The sequence below is a fragment of the Ovis aries genome, chromosome 15 (assembly GCF_016772045.2).
Source record: "Ovis aries strain OAR_USU_Benz2616 breed Rambouillet chromosome 15, ARS-UI_Ramb_v3.0, whole genome shotgun sequence".
Classification (NCBI taxonomy): domain Eukaryota; kingdom Metazoa; phylum Chordata; class Mammalia; order Artiodactyla; family Bovidae; genus Ovis; species Ovis aries.
In genome coordinates this window covers 32,807,481-32,828,880 of record NC_056068.1, presented here as the reverse complement: position 1 = coordinate 32,828,880, position 21,400 = coordinate 32,807,481, and the positions used below count along the sequence as shown (strand labels likewise).

Genomic DNA, 21,400 nt, shown 5'->3' with positions numbered 1-21,400 from the left:
TCCTGGGTGTTCTTTAGAAGGAATGATGAAGAAACTCCAGTAAAAGCTGAAACTCCAATACTTTGGCCACCTCATGTGAAGAGCTGACTCATTGGAAAAGACCCTGATGCTGGGAGGGATTGGGGGCAGGAGGAGAAGGGGACGACAGAGGATAACATGGCTGGATGACATCACTGACTTGATGGACGTGAGTTTGAGTGAACTCCGGGAGTTGGTGATGGATAGGGAGGCCTGGTGTGCTGCAATTCATGAAGTTGCAAAGAGTTGGACATGATTGAGCAACTGAAGTGAATTGAACTGAACCCCTTGAAGGTGAGTGAATTGTTACAAGTGCACAGGAAAAGTGTTAGGCAGCATCTAATAAAGCCAACACACCCATTATGTTATACACTAGTGAATATATACCCCCAAGGAAATGAGTGCTTATGTTTATCCATAGCCATTTATGAGAATGTTTGCCATAATCAAAACCTGCAAACAATTCAGATATCTATCAGTAGTTGAATGGATAAATAGGTTGTAGTGTAGTCACACAATAGAATATTGCATGGCAGTGAAAATGACTAAGACTGCATATGATAAGAATGAATCTTTTAGACAACATTAAGTGAAAGAATCTGAGGAGGGGGAAGAGTGTATGTTATATGGTTATATTTATGGAAATTAAAAAAAAAAAACCCAGACCAACTAATCTCTCATGATAAAAAGTCAGAGTAGTAGTTGCCATGCAGGGGTGGATAGTTCTTAGAGACTGAACACAATATTTGTAAGCTTTAAGTTATATCTCAATAAAACATTAAAGAATTAAAAATCTATACAGTAAACACCAAAACCAGATTTACCAGCAATTGTTATAAATACCATTATAAAAAATCAAGTATAAAATTTAGAAATGAAATATACTATAAAAACAATTTTTTTCAAGAATATGGCTTTTTAACCTAGATTATATTGACATTATTTGGAAGTAGAGGTGAGAGGTGGGTAACTAACAGCAAAATAAATCAATCATCTTATATAAAAAGAGTAAAAATTACTATTTTTAAAAAACTGATTTTACCTGTAGGAAATATGAGAAGTAGAAAATAAACTTTTGGTTGCCTGATTTGGATTTACTTTGTTAAAACACATAAAATTTAAACAAGAACATTTTTGTTCTTAAGTTCCTATGTTAGCTAGTAACAAACACTAAATTTTTTTCAAATCATGATCTTTGAATTTAGACCCCTTCTCTGTGGTTTCTCTTCCTTAGTAATAGACCTCTGCACCATGAAATATTAATAATAAACTGGCCTGGTGGACAAAGCAAATTTGACCTCTGTTCTCTCATGACTCCTCAGTTGGTCGCATTTAATTAATTAAGTTTTGTCTGCACTGGGTCTTTGTTGCTCTGTGCAGGCTTTTTCCAGTTGCCGCGTACAGGCTTTTTCCAGTTGCTGTGAGTGGAGGCTACTCTTCGTTGAAGTGTGCAGGTTTCTTATTGCAGTGACTTCTCTTGTTGTGGAGCACGGGCTCCAGGTGGGGGGGACTTCAGTGGTTGTGGTGCACGGGCTTATTGATAGCTTCCCTGAGGCATGTGGAATCTTCCTGGACCAGAGATCGAACCTGTGTGTCCTGCATTGACAGGCAATTCGTAACCATTGGACCACCAGAGACATCTGGCTGCATTTTACAAAGAGGGTGGAGAGGGGATTATTATTTTGTTTACAGAGTCTAAGGAGGAAATTTTTGAAAGATGTCTGAGAAATCAAGTCGGTTACCTCCCCTCCCTGCTGTCCCATATTTCTCTGCCTTCAGCCTACCTCTCAGGGGCTTCATATATTGTTCTTTTCTTTGCTCTGAAGTGTGGAGCAGGCAGATTTTGCAGTTCTTCAGGTTGCATGGCGCTCTGGCCTGCCATGATCTTGGATCAGTGGCCACAGGCAGAAAGAGGGTCTCTTAATAAAGCTGTCATCTCTGTCTTACTGTTCCCTTCTCATTTCAAATCCAGCTGCCTTGTACTAATGCTGATCTCTTTAACTCCACAGTCATCAGAGACAAAGCTCCCAAAACAGCAGCTTCAGAGGGAGCATTATTTAATCCTCAAGACACCGAAAGGACACATGAAATCTGCAACTTTGCTATGTAACGAAGATTGTTATTATAAAACTTAAATGCAAATATGAAAGAAAATTAGCAGTGGAATAAATAATATGAACAATTTTATAGCAAAATATGGCTTTTCAACCAAGATTATTATTTGGAAGTAAAGTTGGGAAGTGAAAAAATAAAATGAGCTAGTCATCTTGTATTAAACAAGGCCCATTGCCTGATTTTGACATAGGCAATTCCATATTTTAGTGTTTGCCATTTGTAATACCCTAAACCTGGTAGCAAATCTCTATGAAAAAGCTTGCCATTGAAAAAAACTCAATTTAACTTAGGAAAAAACAAACAGAAGGAAAAATTGAAGAGATTTGTTGACAAAATATTGTTGAAACTCTATAATAGAAGGTAGAGGTTTCAGGGCAGGCACATCTTACTAAAGTGGGAATTGGAACCAGAGATCTAGCCACTGTCTAGATGCTGTGGGTTTTTTTTTTTTTTTTTTGGCCTCATCTATGTTTCTCTCTACTTGGTTTCTTTGTATCTGTCTGTAACATATATATATATATATATATATATATACATTACACACAAATATATGTAATGTATATACATAACTATCTCTAATGAAAAGTGAAAGTGAAGTCGCTCAGTCATGTCCAACTCTTTGGGAACCCATGGACTGCAGCCTACCATGCTCCTCTGTCCATGGGATTTTCCAGACAAGAGTACTGGAGTGGGTTGCCATTTCCTTCTCCAGAGGATCTTCCCAACCCAGGGATTGAACCTGGGTCTCCTGCATTGTACACAGACGCTTTACCATCTGAGCCACCAGGGAAGTCCCAGTCTATATCTACAAAGAATGCTTTTTTTTTTTTTTTTTTTTCCCCATGTGGTGGGAACATTGGTCCCAGCAACTCTTAAGTTTTTATCATTTTAGTTTTATGACTGAAGAAGCAGGAGTTTCTTTTTCTTCCTTCCAGCTTTAGTGAATATAATTCCAAGGGCAGATTCTAGCTGATAGAGTTTAAATCATATATCTCTGAATATATGTCCAGTTACTATAGTCAGAAGGATAGAATACTATGGTTTGCTTCGGATTTGGTCTTTGATCAGGATGGAAGATATGAATTGGACTAAGATCTTAGCTCCTGTCTTCTATGCTTTACAGGGGAAAAGTATTTTGGATGGAAAACTATTTTTATGTAAAAATATTTTCAGTTTTTATAGATACTGTATTGGTGTTTAGAACTGCAGAGATCTGAGAGAATTCACTGACTTTTAAATTGATTTTATTTTTCCCACATGGAGAGAATATTTTTCTTTCTAATTTAAAGAATTGCTAGGGCATGGTTATGTAAGTTAAGAAAAAATTTTAAGGTAACTTATTCATCTGACATTTAGTCAGTCCTTTCAACTAATACACAATACAGTTTCAAGTTTTTATAGGATCTTTTCTTTTCTTTTTGCTTATTTTCACTTTTTTTGCTTGTTTTCTTGAAAAATAGTATACTTTCACAATCTAATAAAGAACAGTTAATCAGCATTTATTAATAATTTTCTCATTGTGACACAATGGCAGTTCTCACTGAAGAAATGAATAAAGTAGAGGCTTCCCAGGTGACACAGTGGGAGATAAATCCACCTGTCAATGCAGGAGATGCAAGATACGTGGGTGATCACCTGGAATAGGAAATGACAGCCTACTCCAGTATTCTTGCCTGGAGAAACCTATGGACAGAGGAGCCTGGTGGGCTACAGAGGTCACAAAGAGTCAGACATGTCTGAGTGATGAGCACACTCACCTGCTTATTAGCGCTATTGAAAAGTCATATGAAACAGAGATTGCCTGCCTGCTCAGCAGCTCAGTGGCACCAAATTGAGATTTATAGTCTTTGTATTATTCTGATGATAGAGAACTTTTTCCTTTTCCTCTCTTCTACACCAGGCTCTTGATCTTTGTGACTACTCTCTGCCTCCTTCAACTCTTTTTACCTGACTTTCATATTTTAGTCTGTCTAGAAATTCTTTTAACTGTTGGATAAGATAAAGTAAAGAAAGGTGTTCCATTTTAGCAGGAAGGATATACCTTATTATTTATAGTATCAATAATTGGTGACCCACCCTAGGCAGAAAGGTAGTGACAGCACAGATTCCTCAAGTCACAGGACCTCTGGCTAATACCTTAGCCTGGGTCTTTGCAGAAAACATAGGGTGAGACAAAAGCTTATGAGCTACCACTTCATTAAGGAATATAATCACAGGAAGGAGGTGCGAAGAAAAAGAAGAGTGAGGCAGAAGATGTGCCAATGTGAGGCTATGTTAGCCAGGTGTCTGCTGCTTGGAATTTAGTAAACTGATGTTCACAGAAAGTCTGTTGTTACAGTGGCAACCAGGGTGGAACAGGTGGTAAAGGGCTCCCCAAAACTGATACAGTTGAGAGGGTGATGCAAAGTAAGTCACTGAGAGGATGGTGCAAAGTAAGTCACTGACAGTATTACGCTTGCGCCATTGAAGTGTCCTGTTGGATCCTTCTCTCCCTTCTGGCTCTCAGTTACAGTGTGGCACCTCATTTTTGTGAGAACAGAGTATTTTCCCTTATCTTCAGACAGAGCTGGTAAAAGCCGAGCTAATCACAAAGAGCTCCTCAGGATAGTGGCCAGTGGCAGCAATCTGGCGTAAGACTTAGGTCAGGAAGATCGTGGGAATAAGCAGCAGTTGGTCCCCAGGCCATTTTTGATCATCATCTCTTCTCTCCTCCACTCCGTTTAGGTTTTCCTTTCTATCAGCCACTCCTTTAGCTGTCTGGTGGGGACATCTGGATTTCCACTCCTGTGGGGTTGGCACACTAAGTTACCTTGACCATTTGAGTTATGGTCACTGAAGTTGCTGATTTGCTCTAGTCACTGACCATGAAAACAGAGAGAAACCTCAGAGGTTCCCTAGCTTCCAGGCAATCCCACAGACTCCCTGCTCTCAACTGTGGAGCAGCAATCCTCATTTCTCATAGTAATCAGGTTTAATTGCCACCAGAAGTCCTGCAGTTCTTTCCTTTGACCTCGACTCCATTGAGGTGAGGAGCGATAAGTGGCTGGCTGGCTACTCTTGCTTTCATCTTAGTAAAACCGGTGGAAGCGTTCTCTCCAAAGAACCAGACCTTTAACCTGGCAGAGTCTGATGATGCAGAAACGGGGAAGCATACATTTTGCAGTCACTGGGAGGGATTCTGAGAGGGTTCAATCTTACTACTCTCCTTGGGTTCCCGGATTCACGTTTTCCAGCTTTTAGAGTCACGGGCCATCAAGCTAATTGGCTGGCTGGCTGTGTGTGATGGGGTGCATGGTACAGTGGGTCCCGTGATTATATGTCCAGGGTTGCACCTCCTTGACTGTGAAATATTTCAGTTGGTCTGAGGCAGTCTTGAGTGTTGTACCACATCAGTGGAATAGACATCTGGATTGTGGTACTGGTGAAAGCAGCATGCACAGGAGCAGGGAGGGAAAACCCATTTTCTGAATAGAAATAACCCTGAATAGAGAACTGCTGCTTCTTTCAGAGTGGGAAAGACCTAATGGAACTGATCTAACAATCAGTGCTGGCCTGTTTATTAGGGCTGCTGCTGCTGCTGCTGCTAAGTCGCGTCAGTCGTGTCCGACTCTGTGCGACCCCATAGACGGCAGCCCACCTGGCTCCCCCGTCCCTGGGATTCTCCAGGCAAGAACACTGGATTGGGTGTTTATAGGGCAACGCTACTCAAAATGAAGTCCATGAAGCCTGTGATGTGTCTTTTGCCAATCTGAGAATAGTATAGAAATTGAGAGGAAGGGCTTAGAAATTAAAAAATAATTTGTTGGTGCCACATTCAAATATCTAATCATTTTTCTAGTAATTACTTTTATTGTGCCATAGAAAAATAATTTGTTTAAAGATTTAAGAACAGCAGATCTGGTTGCTCACCATAGATAGATTGAGAAGCAGTATCCTAGAGGAATGGTACCCTATCAAGTGGTTAGAATTGGTCTCTGCAGCTGGCAGGCTGTGCAGGATCAAGAACCCTGGTGGGAGGGAGCCCACACTGTTGGGACTGTGTGATACTCCACCATTGCCTCCACAGCCACTCAGGGGTGGCTCAGGGCCCCTGAATTGGTGCTAAGCCAAACTGAGAGGCTGACTGACATCCATTGCAGGGCATGGTGTCTCCCTGGGGACTGAGAACATTTTTCTGTTTGGCTAATGGTAACATGAGACAGAAGAATTCTCACATTTATTTTATTTTATTATTTTTTTCCTTTTATTTATTTAATTTTAAAATCTTTAATTCTTACATGCGTTCCCAAACATGAACCCCCTCCCACCTCCCTCCCCATAACATCTCTCTGGGTCATCCCCATGCACCAGCCCCAAGCATGCTGTATCCTGCGTCAGACATAGACTGGCGATTTGATTCTTACATGATAGTATACATGTTAGAATGCCATTCTCCCACATTTATTTTAAAATTTACTTTATAATTATAGTCTAATTGCTTTACAATATTCTGTAATGTTTGCTGTATAATGATGTGAATCAGCCATGTATGTATACATGTAACCCCTCCCTCTGGAGCCTCCCTCCCACCACCCACCTCATCCTACCGCTCCAGGTTATCACAGAGCACCAAGTGGAACTCCTGGTGGTGTTCACACTAGCTTTGTTTTACACACGGTAGTGTATACATGCTACTCTCCCAATTCCTCCCACCCTCCCCTTCCCTGCCTCCACCAACCGCCCCGCCCAAGTCATGTCCAAAAGCCTGTTCTCTCGTAACTTTTGTGCCCACTCACATAGGTCCACTCACAAATCTCTTTCTAGGACCTGCTTGTTCCAAATTGTGGTGGATTAATAGGAGCCGCTGAAGGGATCTGGCCTTTATTTCTGGAATCTATAAATATGATCTTATTTGGAAAAGCAGTTTTTGCAGGTCTGACTAGATAAAGGATCCTGAGATCCAGAGATTATCTGTGTGGGTCTTAAAAACGCATGTGTCTTTATAAGAAAGAGGCAGAGGAGTTTGATAAAAGCTGAGGAGCAGGTGTGTGAAGATGGAGACCAGGCTTCGGTGATGTGGCCACAAGCCTAGGAGTGCCGGTAGTCATCAGAAGCTAGACGGAGGAGGGATGGATTTTCCTTTCAAGCCTCCAACACGTCTCTGTCAATCCAGTAATAGTGGTCTCAGACCTCAGGCCTCCAGAACTGTGAGAGAATAAACGTCTGTGGCTTTAAGCTATCGTTTGTGGTACTCTGTAACAGAAGCCAGTTAGTGAATACACTCGTATTCTAGTGGTGTCCCTTTCAGCCAAGCAGCTGGCCACTTCTCAGGAGTTCATGTACATATCCAGACCTCAGACCATCCTCCATATGAAGTGTATGGCCCGGACTGCTGCTTTGAAGTTCTGATTTCTAGGGGAATTATTCTTTACCAATGTCCTTAGTGTTTCTCCTGAATGAGGCTGGAAAGTGTCAGCTGTCCATGTTATGGTATAGCCCCATTTTTAAACTAGGTTTTTATTTATTTTTTTAAATTGGAGCATGATTGTTTTACAATGTTGTGTTAGTTTCTGCTATTCAACAGTGTGAATCAGCTATAAGTATACATATATCCCTCTCTCTTGATGCTCACTCTGCCCACATCCCCGACGTAGGGTCATCACAGACCACTGAGTTGAGCTCCCTGCGTTAAGACAGCAGCTTCCCACTAGCCATCTATTTTACACCTGGCAGTGTGTGTGTGTCAGTGCTAGCCTTTCAATTTGTCCCACTTCCCCCTCCCCCTACTGTGTCCACAGGTCCATTCCCTATGTCTGTTGTCTCTTTCCTGCCTTGTAGATAGGTTCGTCAGTACCATTTTCCTAGGTTTCATATATATGCATTAATAAATGTTACTTGTTTTTCTCTTTCTGACTTACTTCACTCGGTATAGCAGACACCAGGTTTGTCCATGTCAGTACAAATGGCCCAATTACGTTCCTTTTTATGACTGAATAATATTCTATTGCATATAAGTATTCATACCACAGCTTCTTTATCTACTCATCAGTCGATGCATAGCTGGGTTTCTTCCGTGTCCTGGCTGTTGTTAAAATAGTGCTGCATTGAACATTAGACTACATGTGTCATCTTGAATTATCAGGATATAAGCCCAGTGGTGGCATTTCTGGGTCATATTTGAGCTATATGTCCTTCTTCACAGGTGTGAATTGAAGGAGAAATGGGAAGGGGCATGGAAGTCTGGCCACTTACTCATATCATTCATTGGTGCCTTCTGAATCCCTTGGGCGTGATGCACAATTTCCATTGCACAGGAATTTCTCTGTCAGTGATCAGGTAATACCCAGCTTCTGATGGGCAGATACTTGGTATCCTGTTGTCTTTCATTTACTCGTGCACTTCTTTTCAAGCGGCAGTCAGCAGTCACTTCTGCTGCAGGAGACGTGGTTTCCCTCCACATTCACAGCCTATGCTCAGTATTCTAGCGTAGCCCACAATTCTACACAACATCTTTACCCATGTCTAGGATCTCTAGTATCAATACCGTTGAGTCTATTCCTGAGTGGCAATTGAATCTAGTCTAGAATTTGAACTAGAGGCTGGACCTGCAGTGAAGCCTTATCTTACCCTGAACCTCACTTGAAACTTCACTTAATATCACGATGTTCAATTTCATGACTGTATCTCCTGTCAGTTCTGTTCTGTGGAGGATAGCCACCTCTGAGCTTCTCACAGATGGTGGTGACCCCGTCACCAGTGCATTCCTTATTGTCTGAAGGAGGAGAGTGTGCTCTGGGTTTTCCCAAAATAATGGTTTCTAAACTCTTATATTCTAGTGTGTTCAGTGCTGAGGTGAAAATACACAGGAGGACTGTGGAGCCCACTGGGCTTCCCTGATCAGGTAGGAGACCCGGAAAGCCTTTGTCTCTCTACCTGTGATTATTTGAGGTAAGGAATAACATGCAAGTTCATGGGACAAGAAGGGACCTCAGTAAGCACCGGTTGCCCCACCCTCATCCTCTGCAAAGAACCTTTTGAGGTTGAAAGAAAAGTGATAAGGAACAGAGCTGGAGCAGAGATCCAAACTGATGTTTAAAGCAGTTGTCTGAGTTGACAGGTGTACTTTTGGTAATTGATTATCTCATGTATTTGGGTTTTATGGCAGAAAACCCAGAAGAGAACCAGTGGCATGAATCTCTGAAAACCATTCATCCTCCTAATTTCTGTGAGACAACGGCCTCCTTTGCTCACCCATCATCTTTAATGCACTGGAGAGTTGGTTGTGAACTTTCCATGTAGAGGAAACGGCAGTCTTGAGCCTGCATAGCGTGGAGACGCTTTGCCCGTCGCTCCATCCCATCTCCTCTTCCTGGGCTCCCCTTACAGCCTGGTCCTGGCAGGCCTGCTTCTCCACAGTCTGCAACATTCCACGGGGCGAGGCCGGAATTCTATTCTAGGATTCCTGGAACAGTGAGGTAGAAGCCAGGAAGGTTACCTTATACATCCTGAGGGTTTAATAAGTCATTCTCCCCTCTGCCTGTCTGGGTCAGTTCTGAGAAAGAATGGTAGTCTACTGCCTCACAAGGCTTAGGGAACAGTGGCTCCCAACACCAGTCGTCACCATTCAGCTTGCAGCTTAACCTTCGGTGGAACGATTTTCCTGACTGGGAATAATTAGCTTCTGGGACAAGGAAAGATAGCCAAATCCAAAATAATTAAGAAGACAAGGTCTGTGCATTTCAATAACTCACTCATCTTGTCTCCCTGCCCCTCCCTGACATGGAGGCAAGGGCCAGGGCTGGAATCCTTTCCAACTGGAACAAGAACCTGTCTCCATTCCGAGCCAAGGCGGAGTTAAATAAGCCATTGTGCCATGTGCTCATGGGTAATTAGGCATGAAAAGGATCTGCCATCGGCTCCCTCCATTGTTCCTCGCAAGCTGTCCTTTTGCCATGTGCCCGAGCCCCTGGGTCTCGGAGCTGGCACTGCTACAGAGATGAGGATGTCGTCGTCATGGCAACTGCTCTCTGCTAAGCAACTTTATGGTCTAATATTATTAAGGGGGCAGGGGTCAAAAGCCAGCGAAGGACTTTGTCTCTGAAGCCCAGGACGACTGTGGCGGGGATGGGGCAGGATTGCAAGCTCATGGGAGAAGAGGGGTTCTCAGTCAGTACCGGTTGCCCCTGCAAAGAATCTTTTGAGGCTGAGAGATGGCCATACTGTGAAGTCAATAAAATATGACTGTGAAACGCCCAGTTTCTCATCTCCAAGTCCTGTTCTCCCCCTCACTCTCCCTTCAGGTACCCCATATCCTGCTGCTCCCTCCTGGGAAAGGATCTGCTTTCAATAGTTTCCATCTGAATGTGAATTCTAGTCACTGTTCATCCGTATTTGTATTTCCAATCTTATCTCCAACTGTGAAGTGAAAAGCATTGACTAGGAGGGGGTGGAAAACATTTGGGGGAGAAAGATCCCTTTTCCCCAAACTCTAAAGTTAAATAGTATATAAACTGCCTTTTCTTTTGAGTTTAATTTTTTATTATAGATGATTTTAAACAGTGACAGAAGTGGGGAGAATAGTGTCATGGGATTCTGGGTACCTGTGGTCCCAGGAGCCTTCTTTACAATCTTCTCCTCAATTGACAGGTCAGTGCAGAGCAGAAAGAAGCCTTTATATCCATCCCTTTTACCTCCTCCTTGGCAAGAGGGGGTTACTCAACAAGCCAGGGTAAGATTCCTTCAAGACCCTCAAAGAAGAGGAAGTACTGGGCACTGTCGGGGTACCTTTAAAGGACCGGGTTATGTGTTAAATGTTCTGCTTTATTCTCCCCTCCATCAGCCAGTCAGAAGACCTGGGGATGCCCAGAACACCCAGGTATCCAGCCAAGCAGGGGCCAGAGGTGGCTGGCCTCTCAGCCATTTTGCCCTGTTAGCCATGCTCCTGTTCTTTGGTTTATACAGGCCCTGTTTACAGACTGTATCGTCAAGTCATCTGAAGCAGCAGACGGACCCTCAGTGTTGACCAAGAGAAAGGTTCAAGAATATGTTGTCGACCTTTGAAAAGCGTCGTTCATCTTCATGTTCAGTGACAAGATGGATCCGCCGTTCTAATAGAATCCCAAGTGCTGGCACTGTTGTAGAGGTTCTCACAGTACACTGGGGTTTCTTCTGAACTAACTTTTGACCTTCATGGACAGGGAGTAGAGGACAGTGCAGTCTAGGAGACTGTGTTACAACGAGGTTGTTCTTGTCTGTCTGCTAATGAATTAGGCTGATGATACTCCCCAATTATATTAAAAATGGTATTGTGGCATGAAAAAACCCTGGTTTAAAAAATAAAAGAGTCAACCTAGAGTTCTGTGTGAGGTATAAAGATGTAAGAGTTGAGTTCAATTTCACATTGCCAAATGTAATTGTCTATAGTGTAGACATGACAGCCGCTACCACCAGTGCTTACTGCTGTCACTACCATGGCCATTTACCACCCAATGTTTACCATTTCTAAAGGGCTCTCTTGCCTATCATCGCTGGAATAACTTTTTTTTTTTTTTTCAGTCAAGCGAACATGTTAGAGTGTTTCAAGGTGAGATGTGTTGATTATTCAGTTACTGGATATTAGTAACACTCAGCCAGAAATAAGACAGTGAAAGAAAGGCAGTGCCAAAGAATGCTCAAACTACTGCACAATTGCACTCATCTCACATGCTAGTAAAGTAATGCTCAAAAGTCTCCAAGCCAGGCTTCAGCAATATGTGAACCATGAACTTCCAGATGTTCAAGCTGGTTTTAGAAAAGACAGAAGAACCAGAGATCAAATTGCTGACATCCACTGGATCATGGAAAAAGCAAAAGAGTTCCAGAAAAACATCTGTTTCTGCTTTATTGACTATGCCAAAGCCTTTGACTGTGTGGATCACAATAAACTGTGAAAACTTTTGAAAGAGATGGGAATACCAGACCACCTAACCTGCCTCTTGAGAAATCTGTATGCAGGTCAGGAAGCAACAGTTAGAACTGGACATGGAACAACAGACTGGTTCCAAATAGGAAAAGGAGTACATCAAGGCTGTATATTGTCACCCTGCTTATTTAACTTCTATGCAGAGTACATCATGAAAAATGCTGGGCTGGAAGAAGCACAAGCTGGAATCAAGATTGCTGGGAGAAATATCAATAACCTCAGATATCAATAACCGCAGATGACACCACCCTTATGGCAGAAAGTGAAGAAGAACTAAAGAGCCTCTTGATGAAAGTGAAAGAGGAGAGTGAAAAAGTTGGCTTAAAGCTCAACATTCAGAAAACAAAGATCATGGCATCCGGTTTCATCAATTCATGGGAAATAGATGGGGAAACCATGTCAGACTTTATTTTTTTGGGCTCCAAAATCACTGCAGATGGTGATTGCAGCCATGAAATTAAAAGACACTTACTCTTTGGAAGGAAAGTTATGACCAACGTAGACAGCATATTCAAAAGCAGAGACATTACTTGGCCAACAAATGTCCATCTAGTCATGGCTGTGGTTTTTCCAGTAGTCATGTATGGATGTGAGAGTTGGACTGTGAAGAAAGCCGAGTGCTGAAGGATTGATGCTTTTGAACTGTGGTGTTGGAGAAGACTCTTGACAGTCCCTTGGACTGCAAGGAGATCCAACCAGTCCATTCTAAAGGAGATCAGTCCTGGGTGTTCATTGGAAGGAATGATGCTGAAGCTGAAACTGCATTACTTTGGCCACCTCCTGCAAAGAGTTGATTCATTGGAAAAGACCCTGATGCTGGGAGGGATTGGGGGCAGGAGGAGAAGGGGATGATAGAGGATGAGATGGCTGGATGGCATCACCAACTCGATGGACATGAGTTTGGGTGAACTCTGGGAGTTGGTGATGGACAGGGAGGCCTGGTGTGCTGCGATTCCTGGGGTCGCAGAGAGTCGGACACGACTGAGCAACTGAACTGAACTGAATGGCAGAGTAAGTACTATAAGAGAAAGAAGTTGTAGGTGGGATGGGGTAGATGTAGGACTGCTCAGTAAATCTTTAGCTGATGTTACTAAAAAGAGAATGCAAACAGTTGTTCCTGTAATTGATACAACTCATGATTATTTTTATTAGCACCTTATATTTTCACTTTTTAATATGATACCTAATCTTTAAATACGATTATCCATGGTATGAGATAAGTAGGTCAAGGTTTACATCACTGCATCATAGGTAAGGAAGTGAAGACCCAAACCAAGAGACTTGTTAAATAACTGAATGAGTCGGGCAAACATCAGCCCCCTTCCCAATCCAGAGAACTTTAGGAACAAATCAGTATGCCCAATCGCTGGTTGAGTTGCTCAAAGTAGTTTACTGACATCTCTTCATTCCATTTTTATTTATTATTATTATTTTTATTCATTCCATTTTAAAGAACTCAAATGGTCTTTGTTTTATACAACTCCTGTTCTGTTGCCTTACATTTTTATTTCACTTCGCAGACAAATCTCCTTTTAAATAACTTTTGTCAGGCTCTTCTGGTTGCAAAGAAGAGAGACACTCAACTTTGACTTACTCAAGGAATAAAGGAACTTAATGGGCATGTGTCTGCGCTGGAAACAGGAAGCTCTCTGGAGTTGAGGAGTTGTAGAGACCAGTGACTTCTTTCTCTTGAGTGACCCCACTTGTCTCTGCTACTGGAGTCCATTTTTCTCTCTACCAATGAATTCCTTAGCTTGCTTAGCATTCAGTATTCTATTGTTTGTTCCGTCTCTAAGTCGTGTCCTACTCTTTGCAACCCTATGGTCTGCGGCAAACCAGACTTCCTTGTCCTTCATTATGTCCTGGAGTTTGCTCAAACTCATGTCCATGCCATCTAACCCTCTCATCTTCTTCTTTTTTTCTTTTTTTATTATTTCTTTTTATTCTTTATTTTTAAGAACTGAATTTAAAATGCCATACATTGACATGAATCCACCACAGGTGTACATGCGTTCCCATCTTCTGTATTCTATAACTTTGATCTATGTGTGACCCATTGTGGCTCTTCTGGCCTCTAAATGATAGCCTTTCTTCAGCTCTTCTTCTTTGGCCCACTAATAAATTTTTATGATATATTCTTGCTCAGAGTCTTAGAAGAGAAAATATGATTGACTCAAGTGTTCTGAGGGTTTAGGATTAGCTGCCTTTGGATCAGATGTTCATGCCTGGTCTGCCAAATGTGGCCTGTTTTGGGGTTCATGTAAGACAAAACATGGTAGCTTAAAGCTACCCTTTCAGTGTGATTCAGAGGGAAAAGAGATGGAAAACTCGAGTCAGGGCAGTACAGTTAAGCTTGCTGACTCTGCCTGCTTCCCTCTTGTTTGCTCTTCAGCGTGGCCACCAAGGACACCGGTGGCCTCTATGTTGTTATAAGCCAGTGGACATTTTTCGACTTATAAGATCTTTTTTTTGACCTTGCTATGTGTTTGACACTCCTTCATTAAAACTATTCTCTGTATTTTCTTCTATCTCAAGATAATCTTAAAAAAATAATTTTATTGAAACATAGTTGATTTGCAATGTTTTGTTGATTTCTGCTGTACGACAAGGTGATTCAGTTATACACACACACACACACACACACACATTTGTCTTTATAATTTTTTCCATTATGGTTTATCATTGGATAGTAAATACAGTTCCTTGCATTGTACAATAAGACCTTGTTGTTTGTCAATTTTATATCTAATAGTTTGCATATCTCCAGATAATCTTAATCTCCTTTTTTCAACCAGTCTTTACATTTGGGCATACTATGGTTGTCTCTTAACATAACTTCCATGGGACAGTTGAACTGTACCTTGGGTTTCCATCGGAACCATGTATTGATGTGATTTTGAAGTTTACATCTTCAAACTGGATCTGTCTTTAGATTGATCGTCCACATCCCATTTGCCTTCCAAACCTCTATCTTGATGTCTTACGTCAGAAGTGTCAAACTCAATATGCCCCAGCACGTGTATATAACTGTCCCACACAAAAAAAATCTTTCTTAGTGTTTTGTTACCCACATCAACAAATCTATTAGATCAACCAAAACAAATGACCATATCATTCATGACTCCTTCCCATCATAGCCAATTTGATATTGAGATTGTTTTGACCGTCTCCTATATATCTTGCATCTTCTCATTCTTGTCCATCTCTACTATTGTTACCTAACTCAGACTCTACTTCCCACAAAGTGATCTTTTTAAGTCCCATCTTCCTCACTTTCCAATCCATTCTCCACACTACAGCTAGAGTGATCTTCCAGAAATGAAATTCTGAACATGTTAGTCCATTGCATAAAATTCCTCAATAGCTTATCCTCATTTAAAAGACAAAGTCTGAACTTTTTAGTATGGCTTCAAGATCCTTTATAACCTGATCCCTTACTGTCTCTGAATCTTATCTACCACCACATTCTCAGTGCCTTTAATCCAGTCGTATCATATGACTCATATTTTCCCCCAAGACAGGCTATTTCATGAATCTATGCCTACTATATGCTGTTCCTTCTACCATTTTCTGTTTGCCCAGAAAACTCCTACTCATCATTGAAGACCTGTCTGCAGCGTTACTTATTAAGAGACTCTTTCTCATATAACCAGAGCTGAAGGCTACCTCTGTGCTATAGTGCGTTTACACATCTTTTCTCCAGCACTCATCTGATTACTGCTGCTGCTAAGTCACTTCAGTCGTGTCCGACTCTGTGCGACCCCATAGACAGCAGCCCACTAGGCTCCTCTGTCCCTGGGATTCTCCAGGCAAGAACACTGGAGTGCGTTGCCATTTCCTTCTCCAATGCATGGAAGTGAAAAGTGAAAGGGAAGTCGCTCAGTTGTGCCCGACTCTTAGCGACCCCATGGAGTGCAGCCTACCAGGCTCCTCTGTCCATGCGGTTTTCCAGGCAAGAGTACTGGAGTGGGGTGCCATTGCCTTCTCCGACTCATCTGACTAGGTTGTGGTAATTTTTCACTTCTTAGACTTCCAGTTCTTTTTAGAACAGGGATTTTCTTTACTTGCCTTTGTAACTTTGGCGCCCAGTTGTTTCACAGAGCTAACTCTCAGTGGGCTTCCCTGGTGGCTCAGATGGTAAAGAGTCTGCCTGAAATGCAGAAAACCCAGGTCTGATCCTTGGGTTGGGAAGATCCCCTGGAGAAGGGAATGGCTACCCATTCCAGTATTCTTGCCTGGGAAATCCCATGGACAGAGGAGCCTGGTGGGCTACAGTCCATGGGGTTACAAAGAGCTGGACACGACTGAGCAACTGACACTCTGACTTTCAACTCTCAGTACTTAGAATATGAGATGCTTCTACCTTTCTGGGCTCAGGGAATGTTTGTTGCTGAATTAATACTGCTCTCTGATTTCCAGAGCATTTTCATGGGGTTCCTGTTGTGTGGGGCTGTTACTGCATTGGATGATTTGGGTCATGGCTTCTCCCTGGGATTGGTCCTATTGAAAGCAGAGTGGAGTGGCTTGAAGGGGACCAGAGATCTCCTGGGTCTGTCTTTGATGGTGACATCACCCAGCTTTCCTATGTCATCGCTTGGGTATAGCTGCCCTCTCTCCCCTTCAGATGTCCAGTGTGTTTCCACTCTTCTCCTCTATTCTCAAGAGTAACCTTTCTGTTCTTAGGAAATAATCTGATAAGCTAATTCACCCACAGGTGAATGACTAATAGCACTCAAAGGACACCTGGCCTCAAAACCTGTCAAATCATAGTGGTCAGGCCACCACCAGCCAGCACCTTCAAAAGACCTGCATGTCTCCCACTCTCTGATTTCCTTCCTCAGCACTTGTTACTTCATTTCCTGAATTAAAACATGTGTGGCAACTTTGATAATATTCAGTTGTCAATCCATTAAATCTTGTTAACATCTTTGCATTGGTGAGTTTGTCACAGTATTGGATTGGCCAAATATCTTACCGAAAAACCCAAATGAACTTTTTGGCCAACCCGGTATCTTATTTAGCAGAGCTCTGAGAGAATAAAGGTCTGACCAGGGGTAGGAGGGTGGAAGGGGAAACATAGGAACTGGGAATCAACTGTGTCTCTTAAGATCTGGTCCAAAGTGTGGGTCACGGGTAATTTGAGAGCAGGGGAACTGGCTGGCGTTTGGACAGTGGTGAGCAGTGGTGAAAAGGGGAATGAGGGACTGAGAAGCAAAGAGGATATGTTTGGTGATTCATTCAGTACTTTTATTTAATTTCACTATGGGCTAGGCTCCAGGGTGATGGGAAAAAATTAAAAAGTGATGCTTCTGCATTGAAGAAACTCATTATGTGGGAACATTAGATACTGAAGGTTGCAAAATAGTGTCTCGATTATTATGGCAGAGGTTAAATATAACATGCTCGTTAAAACGAGCACTAGGAGGGAGCCATGAACTCTGATGGGAAGAGAAGTCAGCAAAGCTGGGGGAACTGCAGAGAGAAGGTAATCTTTGATATCTGAGTGGGTAACTGTCTGAGTAGAGAAGAGGAGGAAGAATGTTTTAGGGAGGGAATATGTGGGAAAGGTATTCATTGAACAAATATCTACTGGGCACCTACTATGGATCAGGTGCTTTTCTGATTGTATGGAGTATATCAGTGAACAAACAATCGTCATGCTTACAGAGTTTACAGTCTAGTTGGGGAGACAAATAAGATGAATAATTAAAATATATAGTAAGTTATATATGATAAGTGGTAAACAGCAAGAATAAAGCAGCCATGAGACATGTGAAACATTTGGAGGAAGAGTAACCTTTTATTTATTTGGTCTTTTTTAAAATTAATTTTTATTGGAGTATAGTTGCTTTACAATTTTTTCTCTTTGTTTTTTACTTTTTAAATTATGAAAGTAGATAACACATTTACAAGAGACTTGGAAAATACGGAAGAAAGGTACATGTAGTTCCCCCATATTTTTAGGGCTTCCTTGGTGGCTTCGTGGTGAAAAAACCTGCCTGCCAGCATGGGAGATGTAAGAGACACAGGTTAGATCCCTGGGTCAAGAAGGTCCCCTGGAGGAGAAGGCAACCTACTCTAGTATTCTTGCCTGGGACATCCCATGGACAGAGAAGTCTGGTGGGCTATAGTCCATAGAGTGGTAGAGAGTTGGTTACAACTAAGCAACTAAATAACAACCTCTGTCTATTATAATTATTTTTTAAGTAGATAAATTAAGAGTTTTAGTTAGAGTTTCAATAGCAAACTCTCAGAAATGAATATACAGAAAAGTAAAAGGACATAGTAGACCTGGAAAGCACTGTGAACCAATTCAACATAATTAAGATTTATGCAGTTTTCACACAGTAGTAAGATACAAATTCTGTTCGAATTCCTATAGACTATGAACTTGGAGACACTGGAACATATCCAAAGACATAAAACAAGGTGCAGAAACTTCATGGTCTAAAAGTGTTGAAATCATACAGAGTCTGTTGTCTTATAACTGTGGAATTATGTTAGATGTCAATATCAAAAGATATTTGAAAATAATCCACATATTTTCAAGTGCAATGTGACATTTACCGAGAGAGATCTTTGACTTAGTCTTTGAAAACCTCAGTAAAGTTAGAAGAATGGCCAACCACAGAGAGTGACTGCAGAGAGGAAAGCTTTTAAATGAGAAATTAATATAAAAATGAGAAATTAGTATCAAAGATACTTTAAAAACCCATTTATTTGGAAACTAAATGTCCGCTTTTAAATGGTGATTGTATCTAAGAAGCCATAACGAGGAAAATTAGAAAGTGGTTGTAACAGAATAAAAATGAAAAGAGAATTTACCAGAATTTGTTGCATGCAACTGAAGCTGCTCAATGCAATTGAATACAGTGTGGAGTCTTGAATTAGGTATGAAAACAAAAAATGAACACTGGCATAAAATTTTGTGAAATTTCAATAACTTTAGTTAATAATGTATCACTTGGAAATTTCCTGTTTTTTTTTTTTTTTTTTTTTTGCTGCACAGTGTTTATTTATATTCTCAGAATTGGATTAAAATTTTCAAGCCTCATTCAGTTAAAAAGAATCACTAAGATACTAAACTTTCTGGACTTTTAGCAGTCATACCAGATGCCAAAATTTATGGAACTATATCAAAGTTTTGAGTGAATGTAAATTAGAAATCTAGCATTCCCTCCATACTAAGTCAAACAAATGAAATCAAAATGTCATAAATTTTTTAGTTAGGCCAAAATTTAAAAGTTTTCAAATGTATATTATGCATGCTATTTCTATGTGTGTGTATACAGAAGTTTTTGTATTAGGCTTGATAAAGGGTTGAGAAAGAACAACAACAACAAAAAAAAGATGGAGAAATTGGAAAGCATAAACTAAAGGAAATGAGATTAACGTTTTAGATGGGAGACCAGGAAAGGCTACCTGAGAAGGTGGCCTCTGGGTAAAGGTCTGAAGGAAGAAAGGGAACGAATCATATGAGATTATCAGAGGTAGGAATGCTTTGAGTAGAGGAAACCGAAAGAGCAAAGGCCTCCGCTAGGGGAAGGCATGGAGTCTTTGAGGGTCACAAAGGAGGTGAGAGGGACAAGAATGAAAAGATGGCGTGGGGGCTAGGAGGAAGTGAGGTTAGAGAGGCAAGGAGGAGGCAAATAATTTGGAGCTTTGGGGGTCACAGTAAGGACTTTGGCTTTTACCGCGAGCAGATGGATGGCCATCAGAGGGGTCTGGGCAGAGCAGAAAGACATTCTTAGGTCCTAACAGCACCACTCTGGCTGTTATTTTAAGAAATGACAGCAAGGAGTCAAGGAGGATGATTAGGAGGCTATTGTGACAGTCCAGGCGAGAGCTGATATCGACTGGAACTGCAGAAGAGGTAGAGGAGATGGTGAGGAGTCAAATCTTAGATTTATGATTGCAGTGAGCCGTAGAAATTCACGACATTTTGGCATGAGGTGCAAGAGAAGGAAGAATCAAGAACAGCTCCAGGTTTTAAAGCCTGAGTAAGTTGCCATAAACAGAGAAAGGAAAGGAATGGGTTTGGGGAAAAACAACAGGAGCTCATTTTGAGGGCATGTTAACTGTAATATCCAAGAGGTGATATTAAATAGGTAGTTTTGGGTATGTTGAGAGAGATCCAAGATCCAGGCTGCTGCTGCTGCTGCTAAGTCGCTTCAGTTGTGTCCGACTCTGTGTGACCCCATAGATGGCAGCCCACCAGGCTCCCCCGTCCTTGGGATTCTCCAGGCAAGAACACTGGAGTGGGTTGCCATTTCCTTCTCCAGTGCATGAAAGTGACAAGTGAAAGTGAAGTCGCTCAGTCGTGTCTGACTCTTAGCGACCCCATGGACTGCAGCCTACCAGGCTCCCCCATCCATCGGATTTTCCAGGCAACAGTACTGGAGTGGGTTGCCATTGCTTTCTCCAGAAATAATATTGAGAGTCATCATCACCAGACAGAGTCATCCTAATTATATAGATAGCATTTAAGGTCATGAATCTTGAAGAGGTTATGTAATATAGATAGGAGATGACATTTTTTGTCAGTAAGTATAAATAGAAGACATTCTAGAAATGAGCAATGGGGGGATAGCTCTAAGAAGTTATACATTAAGGAGTAAGAGAGATGAGGACAAACCAGGGAAACAAACAAATAGGGGCAGCCAGAAATGAAGAAAAGAAAGATAATGTGCTGTCCTGAAAGCTACGAACATGAAGTGTTTCAAGGAGAGTTTTCACGTACATCAAAAGCAGCTGATGGGTAAACAGAGATGAGGACTTGAAAAATGGCCTTTGGATATAGCAATGTGTAGGTCATTTGTAGCTTTCTGTTCCAGTGGAGTGATGGGGACAAAAATTTGATTGGAGTGTGTTTAAGAAAGATGCTCAACATCATTAGCCATCAGGAAAATGCATCAAAGCTGCCATGAGCTACCGCTTTTCACCCACTAGGATGGCTGTAATAAACATGACAGATAATATGAATTGGCATGGAAAGAATTTGGAGGCATTGAAAGCTTCATACATTGCTGGTGGGACTGTGAAATGGTGCCACTACTTGGGAAAACAGTCTGGCAGTTCCTCAAAAAAATTAAACATAGTTACCATGAAGTGAAGTGAAGTGAAGTGAAGTCACTCAGTCGTGTCCGACTCTTTGCGACCCCATGGACTGTAGCATACTACACTCCTCCGTCCATGGGATTTTCCAGGTGAGAGTACTGGAGTGGGCTGCCATTTCCTTCTCCAGAGGATCTTCCTGACCCAGGGATCGAACCCAGGTCTCCCGCACTGTAGGCAGAAGCTTTACCGTCTGAGCCTTCCATTCCTAGT

General features: G+C 41.7%; 1 long non-coding RNA gene across 1 annotated transcript in view; it reads left to right on the top strand.

Annotated features, from left to right (window-relative positions):
* The window catches only part of LOC121816640 (uncharacterized), a 120,602-nt gene extending 99,764 nt beyond the window's left edge, over window positions 1-20,838 (top strand). The window contains exon 4 of the long non-coding RNA XR_006056292.2: window positions 8,315-20,838. This is a non-coding gene — a long non-coding RNA (uncharacterized LOC121816640). The remainder of the gene's footprint in view (window positions 1-8,314) is intronic.
* Window positions 20,839-21,400: the final 562 nt, after the last annotated feature.